The 11,116-nt window shown below is 50.5% G+C and overlaps 1 long non-coding RNA gene across 1 annotated transcript; it reads right to left on the bottom strand.

Annotated features, from left to right (window-relative positions):
• Positions 1 to 441: 441 nt before the first annotated feature.
• LOC135316050 (uncharacterized) lies at positions 442 to 4,951 on the bottom strand. The gene is made up of 4 exons (XR_010375501.1): positions 4,796 to 4,951; positions 4,161 to 4,345; positions 2,394 to 2,529; positions 442 to 872 (listed from the first exon to the last, which is right to left on the bottom strand). It is a non-coding gene; the product is annotated as an uncharacterized LOC135316050 (long non-coding RNA).
• Between the last annotated feature and the right edge of the window lie 6,165 nt (positions 4,952 to 11,116).

The raw sequence follows: 11,116 nt of genomic DNA, 5'->3' as shown, positions 1-11,116 counted from the left end.
CCCGCACCGCCCCTGTTTCCCGCACCGCCCGGCCCCCGGTCCCCGCACCGCCCCTGTTTCCCGCACCGCCCGGCCCCCGAACCGCCCCTGGTCCCCGCACCGGCCCCGGTCTCTGCACGGGTCCCTTCCCCTGCACCAGCCCCCGCACCGCCCCCGGCCCCCGCACCGCCCGGTCCGAGCCTGGCCCTCACACCAGCCCCGACCCCCACACTGACCCCGGCCCCGCAGCAACCCCGCAGCTGCCCCCGGCTGCGGTGGCCCAGCCGCCGGGCTGTTTGCTCGCCCGGGTGTTTCTGGGGCGATGGGCTGCAGCCCACCGGGGGCCGCTTTGGCAAACGACAAGTGAAAAGTCCCCTCCGAGTGTTTCGGCCCACACTCGTGTCCCCCCCGGAACGGGCAGGGCTCAGAGGTCGCCCCAGCCCGCTGGGACACCCCGCCGGTATTGCCACACGGAGAAAATCCCCCACGGCCCGCGCGCCGACCAGGAGGAAAAGATTTCACAAAAACGATGACAGGGCTCAGCCCGAGGACAGTTATCACGCAACGTGACGTCTCCTGATGTAAGAAAACGGCAAAATGCCATGGATTAGCAAACGCCATTACTCACAGGGCCACAGTAGCCGAGTTTAGGTCTGAGGAGCTTGGAGAAAATTAAAAGCCAATGCGGTCACTAAAGAAAGGGTTTGCCTGCGCTGGTGGATGCTAAAACCAGCAAAGAATATGAAGATAAATATAATTTAATAACTACTTATCTCTTCATCACCGCTTTCATGCTTTATATTGTGTTCACCATCAAAACACAACCAGAGCAGAGGTTGAACTTCACACCAGTTTTGTAGCATCCAGCAGTACTAAATAATCCAGGACAGAAACTAGAAGGAAAAAAAAAAATATCCAAACAATGAAGCTAAATAAACCAAACAGAAAGTAAAAAAAATTGCCGTTGTTTTTAAACAAAGTTGGAAACGCGATTCTGCGGAAGGGAAAGTTTTCTGGGGAGCCAAAATTAAAGCAGAGCAAAAACACACGGGAAAAGTACGATTGAAATGATTTCTATGGCCGTGGCGGAAACGAACCAGCCCCATCGGCTCGGAGTGCTTTGGGTCCGACAGGTATGGGGGGAGCTCCTGCCGCGTATTGCATGAAGCCCTTTTTATCCAGGCGGCCATCTCAGGAGCAGGAGGCTGCAGGGTGGCTGGGGTGCTACAGGAAAGCCATGTCTGCGGTGTATTTAATTCGCTGGGGACGTACAGCCAAGTTCCCTTTGCTCCTTGTAGACAAGAGGATCTCTCTGGGGAGTGTCGCTGCCCCTCGCCCTCCCACCTAACGCCTTCGCGCGTCGGATCCGCCAAGCCCTTTGTCGGCACAAAGGAAGGACCGATTCTCGCGGCAGCGCTACCAGGGAAGCACAAAACTGCCGCGACTCAACGGTCCGTGTCCGCCTGGGACTGCGCTGAAAGGAACGACAGAGTCTCGAGGGAAACTCAAGGCTGCTGGAACGCAGCCCCCCATGTCAGGCTGCTCCGGCTCCCTCGGCACTGGCTGGATCCTGAACTTGCCTACACTGGTTTGGTTTATTTATTATTTTGGGATGAGTGTAGCTTCCCTCGTGCGGAGCCTGTTATAATCATGTAAACGATGGTAAACTATCATGGAAAAGCACTTTTTCCCCCAAAGCAATGGATTTACATCAGGGTTTTACACGCTTTGCTTTCCTCGTTCTAAAACATGTGCCAACAGAAGCCTTCTGCTGCTTTATAGCACTTCAGTGAAACGAGAATTAACTTTTTGCAGCGGATACATTTTATAAGGAAAGGATCTGCTTTTGTGATCATGAAAGTACTTTTTACAGGCCGAGCCAAGGGAAATTGTGGTTTATCAAATCAGACACGGACAGAGAAACCATTATTTCAGATTCTGATGAATAGGTTGTTCTCGGCAAGGTCTCTCTGTGAGACAGGTAGTCAGGCGCTGTGAATATTGTGGATTTTGCATTACGCGGAGATTCACGGCTCGCCAAAGCAGCGAAGCCTTTGCCAGGGTCCAGGGGTTTATTCTGGCATCAACTGGTGCAACTGAATTTACTCTGGATACAACTTAGATGCAAGTGGAGCCAAGGACGAGCGTGCTCACCTCTGTTGTGCCAAACGTGGTTAAATCCTGCTGGCAGGAAGAGTGGGATGAGCCCATTCCCAGCCAGAGATACCGACCCTGCCCTCCAGCTGCCTGCTTCGAGCCCTGTTTTAAAATATATGCCATCACACACCCTACCACGAAACACCAACTGAATGTGCGGGCCTTGTAAAGTAATCATCTGAGCAGGCGCTGTGAAACTCGGCGGTTCCTGGGGCTCCGAGGGCGATGAATCCGCAGGCGATAATGTGCGCACTTACCGGAGGCCGTACAGGAGCAAGGAAGTCCCACGCTTAGCAAGGTAAATATAACCCAGAGCCCGCAGCTTGTGGCATCCATTCATGGCCCAGGGCATAACAGCAACATGGCAACAGGTCACTGGAGCACCGCTGGATGCTAAGATGCCAGAGACAAACGAATCACCATTACTATTATTTTCCTGGTTTCTATTTTGCTGGAGGGATTTGCCTCTCAACACTCAAGCAGGAAACGGCACCAGCCCCAATCTTCTTATTTCAAGTGCAAGAACTAATCTGGCTCTTTTGTTCAGAGGGAAACCGATCTAACCAGAGCCCACGTTATGAACGGCGATGCAGTGGGAGACAGGATCAGCACCCCGGTGCGGCCATAGCCCATGTCTCCGTGGTTTGGCAGGAGCCCACCAACCTCGTACGTGCCGTTCCTTCTGTCGCCGCAGTCCCCGGGGGAGCAGAGCTGCCGCTTCGGAGGCAGCACGTTTCCTGCAGCCTTCTGTGATCTCTTTTGTGCGAGGCCTTTGTGCCTCTGCGCAGCCTCGGGCTTCGGTGAGGACTTCCCTAGCAGTCTCTGCCTTGACACCTTCAGCGCTCTTGGCCCGGCCACAGAGCACTAGCGAGGAGCCCCACGAACACACCTCTCCACACGCGCGGACAAAGGGCACTGACAGCTCTCAGGGGCCAGGCTATAAACACAATGAAAAGCTCCTGAGTCAGCGACAGCTGGGATGTTCTTGCTGGTCCTGCAGCCAGATTTGCCGCCTCAGTTGCTAAGTTCACATTAAACTGAGGCGGAACAAGCACTGAAGTGGGAGCGCCTCTGCTTCAGAGGGTGACAGGCACCTTCTGGATACCAAAGCCAGAAAAAAAAACCGAAGGTGGATGCCAGATAAAGAGTTTGTCTGTCTTGCCGCTATGGGCACATCCATCGTATCGACTCTGGCAACCCTTCATCGACCTGCGAGAGCTGCAGTATCGAGTAGAACCGGCCCTTGGGTAGTGGAGGGCGTTAGCCCTGCACCTCGTGGCCTGCCAAGCAAAGCAGCTGCTAGCCACCCCCTTCCAGGGAGGGGCAGCTCCATCCCAAGACAGCCCATAGAGAGGGGAGACTGGGAAATAAGGAGGAGACACGGAGGCAGTTCCCAGGGCTTTCCGAACAAGCCCTCTTTTGGAGTATAGGCTGTGGCACAGGCCCGTGCCATGGCATGTGCCCTTCTACGTCCATGGAGGCTCAGAGGTTCTCTCTTCCTCCAGACCTTGCCGATACACCTCAGTACAGGCCTCCACAGACGTGTCTCCCCAGGAGCCACTTGCCTTTCTAACCCCTTCTCGCTACCTGTCTCCTCTGCAAGGACCGTCGGCGAAGGGACCGGCTAGTGCCCGTGGCGGTGGCAGGGATTTGCAAGGTGGGCATGAGGAGCGGGACAAAGAACCAGCTTACGTCCGTCCCGTGGCTGTGCCTGACTGCCAGGGCAACAGACCTCAGCCACCGCTTGCTGAACAGGAACCACTAGCCCAGCCGAACCCGCGCTGCCCTGAGAGGTAATGGGGATTTGGTTCACAAGTCTTCACTAGCACTTCTGAGTTGTTTTGTAGGACAAGACCTAGCTTGTCCTGAACCTGACTCCGAGAAAGGATTCCCAAGACACAATATAACCTGCAAACCACGCAGCAGGTACAAAAGCCCTCTTCAAAGCGGTACCGCCAATGATGGGCTGAACTGCACGCAGTCTGTGCAAGCTGGGTGAAGGGAACGGAGTTTTTGAGGCTAACCTGGTATGCGGGCAGGTGAAGCAAGTACTCCGCTCTGCCTGAATATTTATTGCCTGCGCTGCTGTGCTGAGCATTAGCATGTCAAAGATTCCAGATGAGCTCTGAAGTAAACAATGATGGAGGTGAATGGCCAAAGGTGAGGTTTGCCGCCGTATCGCTCGCTGTAGGCGTTTTCTGGAAGAGTCCTGGAAAGGAAAGCGGAGAGTGAAATTCCTGAGAAAACTATTTCCATACTGGAGACTTCAGTCAGTCTGTAAAATCCTGTGAAAACTAAACAGAGAAATCATGGTAAGATTGTAAACTGCAGCCAACAAACTTGGATTTTCCTAGTCCCCAGGGTCATTGCCAGATAATAAATGTATATTATCCTGGAATTTAAAACTGGTGCTTAAATTATCTGCAAGAACTCATCTTGTAACAATGCAGGTGTGTGAATTCTTTATAAATTGTGGGTTATATCTTACACCTTTCATTCGAAAACAAAAAAATCACCACACGACTGAAAAAAAAATAAACTATAAACAGCGGTGAAGTTAAAAAGGAAGGATTTTGGCTGAGCGGAGGCAAGGGTACGAGGATACCAGTCTCAAGAAATTTTTAATTTATCTCTGCGTTTGATTTTATTTACTAACCACCTTCTATGATGAAAAGCCAAGTGCCTCTTCCAGCAGTATTTTTAAATGAAAGCTGCCGCTCGAGCCAAGAGCATACGAAGGCCTCCAGTGCCGAGCCCTGGTTGCAAAGTCTCCCCTGCACAGGGCTCCCAGCGGGAACTGGGCCCGGTTGTCTTGTTTATATTGGTGGAGCTGCTACAGAGAAATCAATAGGAAGCGCTGTCACGTTTCCAGGCCGGCATCAGTAGCGGAAAGCCCAGGGCGAAGCCGGACAGGCAGCGATGCCGTTGGCGATTCAACCTACCTGCGATTGCTTCGTTCGCAGCTAGAGCCGCTTCCCGGGCAAAACCTTCCCGAGTTCATCCCCCAGAGGAACCAAACCTGCCAAGTGCCTGCTCCGTCAGAGCTTCGCTCCCAGTCAACACTTCACAGCAACAATAAGGAGGAGTGATTCTGCTCCCGCCAAACGCTGACAGCGCAGGGAGACGCGCCCTTACCCCCAGTGTTCGAAGCCGTGCCGCTTTGTGCAGAAACGCGGCATCCGGGGCTCCGAACAAACGCAACGAGAAGACTTGAATCGGTGCAACACGACTGCCCCAGATATAGAATTATGCTCAAATTGTAGAGAAAAGCTAGATTTAATTCAAAGCCTTCATCCTGTTTTATACCGTGTGAGATGGAATCACGATTTGTAAATACCTGTTATTACTCTTACTGCGATTAAGTCCACCTGTCAGAGGACAGCTATGGCACGGACAGGAGCCACGAACCTGTGGTGTCCTGGTCCCAGCCAGAGCCCTGGAAACCATCCCCGACCTCTAATAGCTAGCCTCCCTTCACAGGCAGATGCATGCAGGTCGCTCAGCTGTTGAAGAGCGGCTTCGCTGTGGCAAAGGGAAAACTGCAGAATACACACAAAAAATCCCAATCGGCCAATGCAGAGGAAGGCAGGAGCCTTCCTGCCCCGCTCTGGCTCCAGCAAATACTGAACCCGCACTCAAACCCTGTCGAACATTGTTACATGTATCTCTCCCTCTCAAAGGGATGAGATTTTTCGGTTTTGTCCAGTCTCCATAACTGATGGCAAAAGAGCTGTGTAAACCTGGTGCTAAACACTGTTAAAGCCCGAGAACTTGCTTAGTGTGGTTTCCACCCTTGCAAGATTTTGTCAGAAACCCTCCTAGCTTAGTCTCTAAGAAAGCAATGTCCTAATCACAGGTGAAGGGGAAGAATCTGGACCGCACTTTGCTATTTATTATCAATATTACAGCCCCCTTGCAAGCCTCGGACTGAACTCTGCCTTTCCAGACTGGCTCTCCAGGGACTTGGCAGTACAAGTGCTCTCAAGGGCTGAGCTATGCATATATTATTATTATTGCTGTGCTCTTCAGACATGTTGGGTTGACTGAACTAAACACTAGTAGCTGCACTACAACTAAGCAAGAGGCCACTCTCTCTGCTTTCACTGTAACTGCCCTGGCTGTAGTTTGTATTTTGGCAAGGAAAATAACAGACGTTTTAGAAGTGAAAAAGCCAAGCAGAGCAATGGTGGTAGCCTCGCTTCCCAGGAGCTTGGTCCTGTTGGGAGAACGTTGGGTATGTCCTGGAGACTCACTAACTTAAGGAGCTCTTTCCCTTCCTTGACTAGTGTGGGAGCGGCTTACTATGAGAGAAGGGATGAGCTGCCAAAAATTACAGCACATCAAGGTGGAACGAGGGTTTGAACTGCTACATACTCTCTGTTTTAAGCCGAGAGAAGTGGTAAAATGGTGCTTTGCACAGAAGGTGTACAGCTGTCCTAGTGGAGCAGGTTAGAAAAAGCACTTGCCTCCACGTTAATTCTCTTAATCTTGTTACATTCTCTTTAACCAGCTTAAACTCACGATGCGGGGGCGAGGGCGAAGCCTCGGCCGTAGCTATTTACTTAAGAAGGGACAGCAGTTCACAGTTTAGATGTGTGAATGTTTACCCACACTGGCATTTTACAGCTTTCATTTTCTTCCTGCTATGCTCAATAAAAAACACCGATAGCCCCCACAAGCTGCCTGCCATCTCTTCTGGGTGGCACTTACTTCAGGGTCCTGCTACCCAGAGTTTGCGCCCGTAGTTTTCCAGCATCAAATCCTGAAAAACTATACCTGTGAGGCTTCAGCCAGCTGGTTCTGACCTTTGCAGCCCATCAGGGCTCCATCTGGAAAACTTCTTATTCTACTCGTATTGCTTGTGCTTCTCTGCCATCTATTATGGCTTATGTCTTGCAAGCACAAGGATAACCCGGACAACTTCCCAAGTAAAGCCCGCCTGCACTGCCTTCCTGCGCAAACATCACTACAGCTATTGCAGCCTAGAAAAAGGAGAGATGCAAAGTTGTTATTTTATATACACTGGTGACACTGGTAGTTGGACAGCTGAAGAAGGTGGGGTAAGATGCTTGCTTGGCTCTGGAAGCTTCCTGCATGCTGCAGCTTACATCCCGTTTCCCTCTGCCTGAGCCACGTGCTCTCTAAAAAAAAACAAATTGAAAACACGGCCGTGCTGAATTACAGCACTACAGAAACTCCTGCTCCTCCAAGAAAATTCCTGGTGGTGATGGTCTCTGGAAAACATGATGGCTCTGAAAAGTTTGAAGGCCAGAGTCTCTGGGAAGACCTGCTGGGAGTCAGGATGGCCACTCAAAGCAAGCAGGGTAGGTCAGGAGTTATAACAGAACCACGGTCTGGGGTCCCATCCGTTTGGGTATCAGAGGCCTGGGAATTTTGGGTGAAATAAGCCTTATTAATGACTAAGGGAAGACATGAAAGGACTGGCTCAGGAATGGGGGAGGCTGAAAAAATATGTTAAGCTTTTCCTGAAAACAAGAGTTTCCTTTTCATCACATGTCACGGAACCACAAATGGGTTCACACCGGTTGAAACCGTGTTTGTGACTAGCACACCTGCCTCAGTTCCCAGGGAAGGTCTCTGACCGTTTTGGGAATGCAAGACTTCGAGCACTTATTCTGGGCTTTGAACTTCAGACTATGCTGCCTGTGTTGTCGTCAGCTTCATGTATAATCCAGGTCGTGGCGCTTTGCTTTCATCTGTCTCTGCCAGGGGCTCCAGCTGAACATGAACCTCCAAACGCTGGCACCGTGTTTGGAGCAGGTCTGCGTGTTCAGAGAGAGGTTCACGACGGGTCAGAGGCACAGTGGAGACACAAACCGATAAAAACCTCTCCATCTCAAATAGAAGAATGTGCACCAGACAGGAAGGGAATTATTCTTTCCACCCCAATCTATGTTCTCTGAGCATTAGGAGACACTTGGCAGTGAAAGCATACTAAGCAGCAGAGCAGTCCTGAACCTTCTCATCTCACCCCGTCTGCGACCAGCCACAAATAATCCTGGGGAAATACTGGCCTCAAGTCTCATTTTCAGTCTCCTGCTGAACCACCTGCAAACGCATCCGCATGTATTACCAACAATCTCCACAGAGAATCCGGCTTCTCCCAACAAATAAATCAAAGCGTCTGGTGTATATTCTGGAAGGAGTTGGGACGCTACAGCCCCTAAGCACGTAACAGCTTCCTTCGGTCATGGAAACACCAGGTCCGGCAGTCAGAGGCGGCAGGTCTTCGCGATCAAGTTCCTAAGCAGGATCTGTTTTTTGAAAGATAACAAGGGAATTCACAGACATTTATAGCTGCAAATGGCTGAATACAGCAAATTCTGACAAAAATAAGTTGTTTTACATCCTTTCCAACTGCAGATCCCGACTGCCAGACTGTTAATTTTGCTGGTTTCCCAGCATACACTTACCGTGGCAAAGGCAGCGGCACAGCCTCGGAAACCCGCTGAAGTCAAGCGGCAGAGCAGTGGATCCATTGGAACATAAGTATTTTTTACGAGTGGCTTTTGGCTGAAGCTTTGAGTCACAGTCTGCAATAGCATGACTTGGTGTTTTGTAGCAATGACAGTTCAAGCAAGGATCGTGGGGCCAGGTTTTTAAAAAGCCAACAAACAGAGATATCTCGCTTGGTCATTTGTTTAAAACCAAAGCAAACGTGAACCAAAGTAGCCGCAGAAACAGGTCTCTTGCTACCCACTGGCGTCTCCGCACCGCACAAAGAACAGGCTGACTCTGACAGCAGTGTCTCAGGAGATTCGTATCTCTGTAGACAGAGAATAGGACTGAGACTCATCACGTGCAGTTCTGCTCACTGGTCTGTAAGGCAGAAAGGATTTTTGCCTTTCCACATCCCAGGACACGAGAGTCTATCCCCATCAAAAAGTTGCTGGGTGCCACCAGACACGAAGGGTGATGTCCTACGAGCATACCTAACACTCTGATTATTGCAGCTACTGTACCGTGCAGGCAGGAATTACCAGCTTCATGTCTCGGCCAAGATCTGGCTGGGTCCCTGAAGACGGAAACGGGGTAGTCAGTCACGCACCGCTTTGACTGCCAACCTGTAGCCAGCCCGTGCTACAGGGTAAGTTCTACTTGGTCACGAATACAGGCGGGGAGTCCGGATAGATCACAGCTTCCCCGAGCGGGGCTGGGAACCAGCATTTCACCCCATTGGGACTAAACAACTGTACAAACCCAATCTGGTCTGATTATTAGTTAGTTCTGTTATAATATTGTATTACTCTGTGGTTGGAGGCTGTATAACCCTCTAGCAAATACAGCTGTTGCCCCAAGGGTTTTATAGCTAAAATGACAAGGACAGACAGGATAGAGAAAATAGATCAGGATTGGGAATCTAGACAGACACGGACTGCCTTATGCCAAGGCCAGACAACCAAAGAACTCCCGTAGTCAGAGTCCTGCCCTTTACGCTTCAAGCACAACACGAGCCCGCGTTCCTGGTGATGGTGACATTTCCAGATAGCGAGGCAGGGCTGGTTCTCAGGACTTTTTTTAGCAGAAGACAACTGAGGTGCAACTATTTGAGTCTCGTGCTTTCTGAGTGAGCTACAGCAAACCTTTGCAATAAAGTGCAGTGGCAGCTTGAAAAAATTAGGAACTCTAGTTTGCCATTTCACGTGGTCTCACCTTGTCCAGGAGGTAAAGCTGCCCAGATCAGACAAAGCATCAAAACAACATGACGTTGCCTGTGACATTGCCACAAGAAGGGATCGGCCCAGCACTAAAAATCCAGGGCTAAACCATGACACTTAGGTGGGGAGAGGCAAAGTAGTCTGGATTATGTAAATGAGAACTTTTTCCCATAAGTTTTCACCTACCCAGCTGGACACAAATGTTCCTGAGAGGCATGAAGAGATTTAAATGCCCATTTCATCTTCTTGTTTTCTTTGCTGACTCAGCGATTTTGACTGTTTTATTATTGCCACTGCCGTCATGAGCTAAAAGCAGCCTCTGTGAAAAGTATTCTGGGATTTTAAAAGCTCTGAAAGCTCTGTACGTAATTGGGCAGTGCTGGAGCACAGCATCCATGGGGCGAATCCCTCCGCAGCAAAATCAGGCCTCCACAGCCCTCCCAGGCTGGAAAAAGGAATTCTTTCCAGGGATACAGTCTAGAATTTAGGAAACCCTCCTTTACTCCATGGAGAGTGTTTATAACACATGTCACCATGAGCGTCACTGCTTGGCATTCTGCTTTTGACAGGGAGTCATCATTTTTGCCCCCTTTTCCGTAACTCAGCCCTACCTGAAATTCTAACACAAGCTTCATTTCCCAGGCAGCGTCACCGGTCGGACGGTGATGTTCAACCTGCAGGACGTGACTCGGTCAGGACGTTCTGGCTTCCTTTCAGGAGATCAGCAGCTGCTAGTCCTCTCCTGCGGGAAGCAGGGCAGCGGCAGCTCTGGGCTCTGGCATGCCCGCAGGACTGCAGCCTCCTGCGTTTGTACGGCTCATGTCACTGGCGAGCGCAGGAATCTCTCTTCAGCACCGTGCACGTCCTGTGCTCATCCTCTGCATCGCGTGCAACGTCCTGTCGCCGCCTACCAGGCGCACTGCGCTCTGTGAGCGGTAACTCACCTTCCCTCTTAGCTCACTGGTGACTTATTTTTATACTCACTACAGACATGAGTCCTTGCTTCCACTTTGACTGCCTCTTTCTTAATCCTCTCGACATTTAAGAGCTCCTAATCCAGAGACGCGTTGGTCTCTTCTGTGTTTTTTCCTTGCCTTTGCACTAGGATGATTTCCTACTGTCTCTGCAATATTATTTGTTTCAGAAACTGAGATCTCTCTTGCACTTTTTATCCCCAAGACAGTGTTCTGAAAGGCATCAAAATGCATCCAAGTTACTTAAAAAAACAACAACGGAACTCGATGTTTTTATGAAAAGAAGATTCTGACCAAATTTTCTTTGCTACCAGCACAGGAGAATCA

Source organism: Phalacrocorax carbo, chromosome 17 (assembly GCF_963921805.1).
Source record: "Phalacrocorax carbo chromosome 17, bPhaCar2.1, whole genome shotgun sequence".
Taxonomy (NCBI): domain Eukaryota; kingdom Metazoa; phylum Chordata; class Aves; order Suliformes; family Phalacrocoracidae; genus Phalacrocorax; species Phalacrocorax carbo.
This window is presented reverse-complemented; position numbering and strand designations above follow the sequence as displayed.